An 8,188-nucleotide genomic window follows, 5' to 3' on the forward strand; every position below is an offset into this window, starting at 1 on the left:
TATCCTCTAAAAGAATTTATTTTATTTTATTTTTTGGTCTCAGTGAACGAACATTTTATATCCAAGTTAAGGTTTTTTTGTTAATCTATAAAATTTTTAGGTTTTCATATCTGGAAGCCCTACCAACAATTTTCTTTTCAGGAATTGTGCTGAGTGGGATGCACAGACACACACTCCATTTTCCCCTTTGAGGTTCAGTCTTAATTGTCTAATACAACAGTATCCCATTTAGTGTATTTTTCATTTCAGATTGTTATGGCGTGAACGATTCTGAGACCCACGGAGCCAATTGAGATTAATTATGAGCCTTTATTAGCCGGCCGGCGACTGACTCTCTACCATGCAGGGCTAGAGGAGATCAGCCCCGAGCTTTCAGAGCAGGCAGCCGATAAAGCTCAAGACCATATCCTGGTGGTCTCCTGAACAAGCCAGCAGATTACAGAAGTGGAAGTTGGCTGTTAGCATATCTTTGCCCGGAACAACACCCTTAATTAACAAGTAAATGGATCACAGAAGCAGACATTGGCCATCTACATATTTTATACAATACCCTTCCTAAACCACACACAAGCAAGTAGGACAACTTCTGATATCTAAAGATATTTCTTCCCTGTAGCTGATTTAGCTAGTTTGCTCACTTCAAAATTTTCCACCTTTAACAAGATATTGTAGTTTCCATATCTAGAAGTTTAATGTGCTTCTTTATGTCTTCTGCAGCTTTACTTAACATGCTCAATATTCTAACATCTTGAACACAGAAGATGCACTTATAATAACTGTTCTGATGTCGTTGTCTCCTAATTGTGTTCTCTGTGTCATTTCTAGAGAAGTTTCAAGGATGGATTTTCATCTTCATTTGGGGTGGTAGCATATAAGGTTCTTTGCATGCCTGGTCATTTTTTTGCTTAGATGCCAGAGTTAATGATTTTTCCTTTTTGGTAAATATAAATATTCTTGGACGTGGTTATTTACTTCCAGGTCAGGCTGTGTTAAGTGGGATCGAAGCGACATTTCTTCGCAGGTTAATTTTTCCTGCTTCTCAGGCGAGGGCGGTTTAGTGCTCTACCGTTGGACTTTTAGGTCTTCCACTCTGGCGGCTGGGACCAATCCTGTCCCTGTGGGAGCTCTGGGCATTGTTCCCTCTGATCCTTTCTAGTGGTTTGCTTCTTCGTCGCTGGCAGTTTCATGATAGACAAGCGGTAATGAGTATTCGAGTGAATACAGAAGCGGAACCCTCTGTAAAATCTGGAGTCCTTTCTCTATGTAGCTTATGTAGCTTGTTCTGATTGCTGTCCCCATCAATTCAGTGACCCCAGTTTTCGTGTCATTTTTCAGATGTAATTATTTCCTAGCCCTAACCCCTCCTTGCTGCGACAAATGAGTGTTGACAATACCTGATTCACATCAAAATGTTATTCTTTACTCATACATTCATTTGATTACTATTTTGACCTTCAGAGCACTATTATGCATTTGTTGTTAAATATAATAATAGTATTGATTATCATATGGCCTGGATTTGTACAGTTTTTAAAGTTGAAGTTAAAGATTTTGTTAAACTTTTTAAAGATTTTGTCTCTAGAGTGATGACATTGGAGATTTAGAAGAAGAAGAAATATAAACAAATGGGCTGATGCTGGTCAAATGACTGGTCTGAAGTCAGTCACTGCGTCACTGGCAGAGCCAGCGGCTGCTCTTGGGAGCGTGACTTCCAACCACTTGTCCTAACCTCTAGACCACACTTCAATCATTTATAACCTTGAACAGTTAAGGAAGTACCGCTTTCTCTCTGAGACTACTTAGGTCAAATGGTAATCCTCATGTCTGGATGTGTCACAGGTGGATCTAGAAATTCATTCATATAATTAAATATATCAGTTTCCCTTCTCATCATCGCAGGAAATAACATATTATATCTTTGATAGTTTCACCAATAACAGCAAGCTTGCCATAGTACGGTCACCTGAAAATGGAGGTTGAGAGACCGATTTCATGTAGTGCCCCTTCAGTGCTGTGATCTACAAAGGGACGGACTCAGGAATGTCAGGCGACCTCGGACAGACAGGTCGATTATCAGGAGGCTCCATGCTGTGGGTGCGACTCTCTGTGTCAACTTTTCATTTGTTATGTGCACCAGTGATTCCAAAGAAATAGTGCCCTAGGCAACAGTCATCTTTTCTCCTTCAGATCTGGTATAGAAGTAATTTTACACTGCTTATAAAAGTAATAATGATAGCTAATAATAAAGTGAAGTAACAGACGTAAAACCATCTTAGACACATCAGATTATTTCATCCAGACTTTACAGTGATCCTGTAAGACAAACGTCATTATTCCCCTTTAACAAATCAGACAACTAAGTTTCAAAGGGATTAACTTTTCTAGTGAAATGTATCAATACTCGGAATAGCACTGAAGCCTGACTCCAAACTTCCTGCCTGTTCCAGGGTTTAAGCTGCTTCTCAAAGTTGCTGCTTTGTATGACTGAAGTTACCAGTACTTGGAGGTGTCACTTCTCTTAAGCGTAGGAGCTGAGTGCATCCTGGAGACTGGCTCAGCACCGCAAAGAGAGAACCTTTCTCTCCAGGTCCAGTTTTCCGTCCCCCTGGTTGGTGCGGGGGGCCACCCCTCGCTTCCTTTTGGCGTCTTTGTCTTTCCCAAGTCACAGTCTGGTTTGGGGTTTGTCTCGCATGTGGAGAACCCACAGCTCATACTCGGCTTACCTTCCAGTGGCTGGGAGCATCCCTCCCCCACAAACCCCCACCAGACAACTTTCTCAATTGCTGTCTTTTCCTGGGCAGTTCCCCTCACAGAAACTTTCATCATGTATAAAGATCATGGTCTTTAAAAATGTGTCAAGACTTCTACCTACTTTTCAATGGTTTCAGAAACTTTATTTCTTTTGAGAATTTTTTAAGGCTTGGCTTGTGAGTTGTGTACTTCATTGAACATCCCTGATGAAAAATCATCACTCTATTTTGAGGGTTTCAAATTCATCTGTTACATAATTACTTTGAGGGTATCTTGCAAATTTTAGTGTAAGGAGGGTTTTTTACAGAGTATTTTTTTTTTAAGTTAATGTTTCAAGATCACTTCGTAGGACAATATTTTATGCCAAAATGAAAACATGAAAAACATTTTGATGGCAATAAGCTAGGTGTGAAGCACAATACCAACTTTAATAACATGATTCCAAGGCAATTTATGTGAGCCCTACAGGCAGTGGGGCTTTCCATTTGAAAAATACTAAAATTTAGTTCTGCGAAGTCTAGGGGCTTTCTGATGTTTAGCTGTAACACATCTGGACTGAAAAATTAAATCTCATTTCTTAAGCATCCTGTGTCAGTTTTTTGCAATGCAGGAAATAGGTTCAAAAAAAAAAAAGATGAGAAAGATATATAATAGCTATGCAGGATGCCCTGTGTACCAGTTCATAATAATGCAGCCATTTCCGGGAATCAGTGGTTGATTATTTTTCACGTGATATACTTAAAACAAAGTGATGGGAAGAAATCCACATTCAATCAAATTCTCAGGCATCTTTCCTGATGCACTCACACGTTCTTATATTTATCATAATGCTGACATGTGGACACATGCATTAAATGTTACCTATGCTTTGTTGTCTTTCTCTTTTTATATATCATTCAAGAAACAATTCAAGATAATTCAGTTCACTTCTGACACATTATGCTTCTCTGAAAGAATCTCAGAATACCTTTACTAGAAGGGCACACTGGTTTAAAAATGAAACAACTGACTTACAGATCTTTAGAGCATCAACGCCATTTCCCCACATATATCAGTTCGTCTCTACTCTAATATTACGAAATAGATAGTCTTAGTCTCATATTTCACAGTGCAAAATCTAGTCTCAGAGATTTTTTTTTAAAACCTGCTTTAGGTCACAAATATAATAAATATATATGTCGAGAACTCGCTATGTGCTGTTTTATGTGTATTCATTAATCTTCACAATAACCCCAGGAGGAGGGGGCGACTTGATCTCTGATTGACAGATGAGGAACTGTACTTTTGGAAGGTTAAGTAAGAAGCCTCAGTTTACACAGTTAGCAAGCGTCGGAGCTTGGATCCTTAGTCGGTGTCTCGTGGCTGCCCTCTCTACCGCATCTTCTTTCCTTGGCAATTTGACTCCTTCAGGACAGAGCGAGGATGCACACCCAGGGCCTCTGGCTTTGTTGTTGATGGGGGACCCACTCATAGATGAATTCATCAGTTTTATAAGCACATGCATTTTATTGGTGCAGAAATGTCAACAAATTGGTGGTTAGAGTTAGCAATGATCCCACAACTGGAATTATTTTTTTGCATGATTTATAAGAGCAAAACTGCAGAAACGTTGCCCCTGGGACAGATCCTTGACTAAGAGGGACAGAGGATGTTTCAGTAGCTCAGCCGTGAATGTCTGGGATAGCCTCCTGTACTAAAAGGTGCCCTGGAGAGTGACTGCTGGCTACTGTGATTGTAAAGAAGTGTTGAACATCATTAAAATAAAATTCCTGCAAGACATTTTCCTTAACTATTTAAAACATATGCCCTCTGCCCTTGGAAAAGGCTTGACTCTGAGTCAGCCATGAAAACCCTGCAAGAGAAGTAGAGGTGGAATATTCTTATTACCCTTGTCTTTCCTGTCCTATGAACTGTGATTAAATTCCCCTGCAACCAACTTCAGAGCTGCACGTATGAGAACGTGAGTGTAGTCAGTCCAGTGCTCCGTCTTTAGAGGTCAGTCATCCCTCTTGTCTCACCCTCGAACTTTCCCCGTGACACCTGATAGGAGGGAAGTGTTTCAGCTGACAGTTTGTCAAGTTCCCTTTCAGGACGCTGGCAACTTAGTCCTAAATGAATGGCCAAATGAATGGCTCCAAAACTTTGGAAAATGCCAGTGTGAAAGCTGGTGACCACAATTAGTCATAGGCTGCACCCATCAAGAGAGATCTTTGCTCTTTTACCTGCATTTGAATATCCTCGAGTAGAAGTCTTGACTGAATGATCAAATGGCAACCCTCAAGCCAGGGCACACACAGCTTTTGAGAACAGAGCTGGGGCTACAGACAGATAGCCTAGTGTGTGAGCAAGTTCTTGGGAGGCATGTCGTTTCAGCTGGGGGGAAAATGCTACTGAAAGCCTGAACCTTGAAAATTCGGATGGAAAAAATCCAATAAAAATCATAGATACATTTATGAATTAAGTAGAGGTTGATGTGTAAGGCCCCTGCTGTCTCTTTCTGAGTGATTCTTTCCAGCACTCTGCCCTGCGGGGTCTTCAGTGCATCTCCTGGGTGGTTTACATGAAAACATTTACTCCCCATGTATTTTAATCAGTTACCGTGATGCTTAGAGGGTAGGTACTTTGGGACAGGGTCATTGCTCTCGAGTTGTGTTAGCCTCAAATAACGCTTACTCTGAACAGCTCCTAAAGTTGGGATGCTGGAAGCTCATCTTAAAAGGAAGCTCATCTTTGCCTAGCTTTTCATTATGAAAGTGAGTTCAAATTGAGTTACTTGTCAGGTGGAGGCTGAATTCTCCTCTGAGTTATAAGTGCCCTTTAAAAGCTGGCTGGAAGAATGGTAAAGCACGAGGGAAAGCCCTTTCGTGTGCACTGCAGGTGAATCTCAGAGGATTCGAGCTCAGAGAGCTTGAGAAAAAACCACGCTTCCTCAGACTTCCTCACCCACTGCCCTCCTGTCTTCACAGCTGCTTTCAGCCGGCTCAGAGGACGCTCACAATTTCTAAGGAACTATAAGTAGGGCAGCAATGGCTGAGAAGATGTTTAGTTATTCAATTCTTTTTTTCTTTTTGGTCAAAACCTTTAGTTACTAGGAAGCAATTTGAAGACTTCTGGGGAATATCGAGGGAGAAAGACCACAATTACTGTGAAAGATAGGTTACATTGTTAACTTTTTTAGTAAATTTTTAATGGCGGGAATATTACTGTCATCGTCTATTCAATTTAAGACATTTAATCATTACACTGTTGAAAGATATGCAGAGTTGTTATTGTTGTTTTTTTCCCCAATAAAGTACTGCATGCTACTGTTGCTGTGAGCCTAAAACTGCTCCAGAAATAGTCTATTATTTTTAAAAAAAAAGAAGAAAAAAGTAAAATCAAAGTCCTAATTGCCTAAATTTAAATACGTCATTTGTGATTCATGACATAAATTTTCTGATATTTTTTTCCACATTCATTGCTGATTTACTTAAATAACTCTGGTTTATGCTCCCTGTTTATGTTTAGGTCCAATCATTTAGCTGGTTTAGCATTTTCTCAGATTTTTCATTTTTTTTTTAAATAAAATACTTTTATTAGTTATTGCATTGAAATAAAATAGGATGGGTTTGGTGACCTTTCAATTTATATTTCCAGCTCTGTCGTGATCTTATCTAACAGTATGTGAATCATATGGCAGTGAAGAGAGTTCAATACATGGTTAAATCCAAAAAGCAATGAGTGACAACTCATCTCTTATTTTTCTACATCTTTTCTGAAGTAAAGAGACACATGCAGCAGCTAGAGGCAGCTAAAGTCTTCTGGTTTTAGATAGCAGTAGAAGTTTTTGACGCTTTGTTACCCACTGTCTTTTTGCAACAGCCATTTGTTCCCTGTTCTAATCTCTGTCGTGATCGTGAGATGTAAAAAGCTCATGTTGGTGGTCATTGGGAAACATGGGGAATGGAAAGTTGGTTGTTTGTGAAGCCTGGCCAGGAAATAGAAACAGCACGACTGCCAGAGGATGTATAGAAGGCCATCTGAACGCCTTTGCAAAAAGTTTTATTATTATTATTTTTACTTATGGTATAAGCAGACAACTATTAATTTTTTCAAAACTTGCAGCAAAACCCTTTCAGCAGCAATAAAGCTAAAGAAAGTTTATGTTTAATTAAAAATTGGGTAATTTCTGTTTCTCAAGAGAGTCGATGAGGAAAGTATGCTTGCACAGAACGTTTGTCAGTATTTCCATCCCCAGCAGAAGCTGTAGCGCTACCGCTAACAGCGTGAGAAGTGGGAGCGTCAGCATCTGCTCCGTATGTGAGTAATTGTTTCATGAAGACTGTGCCTGGAGACTATGGATATCAGCATTTTGGATGTTAAGGAAAGTCTCTGTGACCTTAGTTAAATGCAGCCTGGCAGCCATAAACTACTAGATCTTTCTGAAGCCACCTTGAAATACTGAAAATTTTACATGCTTATCTGAGGGTGGTTCAAAGTTCCTCTGGTGTGCTTCCTCGATAACCCAGGAACTCTGAGCTCTTCCAGCAATCCTCAGACATGTGTCCTTCCTTAGCTGGCCATCTGCCTCTCTATGACCCCGTTTTTGCCTTGGCTACCATTTCAGGTCATGACTTTGATGCAGACCTCAAATACGGTTTGCAGCAGAACTTGCATCCAGAAAGGCATGGCCTTCAGCTCACTCCATCTTCTGTGCCTTCCTATTTTACACTGTCATATCCTATTCCGTGTGTGTGCACGTTTTCTGCCATAAAAAAAAATGAAAAGTTGCCATTTAAAAAGAGGAAATGATAGGAGTGAAATAGAGTTGATCGTCTCAGTGAAATATTCTTAAAAAGTAGGGAGAATCCCATCAGTCATTTTAGCTCAGTTTCTTGGTACAGAGAATTTCCTCAGCGAAGGAGAATTCTAATAACAAAGAGTCTGCTTGACCAAACTCTAGACAGCCTCCTGAAACCTCTCCTAGATCCATCTGTGCACTTCCTTAAAAAGCCCAGTTTTAGCATGACCTCGCTAAGTCAGTTTAGCAAGAAACTCCCATCCACCATATCTGATCACTCTTGATATCTGCAGGGTTTCTCATCTTCCACCGCCCCCAGGCGGTGTCTGATCACCTGGCCTATCTTCACAAGGATCCATTAGGTCAGTTCAGCCAGAGCCCTCCTGAGCCCTGAGGTTCCCTCTTAGTAAGTTTCCATCCACTGACTGCCCTCTCCCCCTTACGCTCACGTCTCAGTTATAAGTTCCCCATCTGTGTTCAGAAGTGAGCCTGGATCCATAGCGAGACCTCTGTTGCCATCCTCCTGAACAGAGCCTGTTTTTACTGCCTTAAGTTCTGTCCAGCTCTGCTTTTCCTTGGACACTAACTTGAGGTCTCATAGGAACGAAAGAAGTATTTATTGTCAAGAAAGAGATTGTAGCATGAGAAATAATACTT

Source organism: Pteropus medius, unplaced genomic scaffold (genome assembly GCF_902729225.1).
Source record: "Pteropus medius unplaced genomic scaffold, Ma_sr-lr_union100, whole genome shotgun sequence".
Lineage (NCBI taxonomy): Eukaryota > Metazoa > Chordata > Mammalia > Chiroptera > Pteropodidae > Pteropus > Pteropus medius.